Below are 266 nucleotides of genomic sequence, written 5' to 3'. Positions count from 1 at the left end.
TGAACAACAGAACAAGCCATGAAAACAAGTTTCTTTACCTTACGAACTGGTCACACATGTTGCGAACCTTATAACCCATCCACGCAATGCAAGTTGCAAGATTTACAACCAATGTGCAACCTTTCCTTTAAACTTATTCCACGAGTGTACGACCTACATTGCGTAACTTTAGTAAGGCCCTTGTCTTCAGGGGCCATACGTGCATCAAAGCTGCAAAATGTAGTCTTGTAGTAAATGCAACAACGTATGTGGCTCAGAGAACGGAC

Source organism: Lepisma saccharinum, chromosome 12 (genome assembly GCF_977018435.1).
Source record: "Lepisma saccharinum chromosome 12, izLepSacc3.1, whole genome shotgun sequence".
In the NCBI taxonomy this organism is placed as follows: domain Eukaryota; kingdom Metazoa; phylum Arthropoda; class Insecta; order Zygentoma; family Lepismatidae; genus Lepisma; species Lepisma saccharinum.
This window is presented reverse-complemented; position numbering follows the sequence as displayed.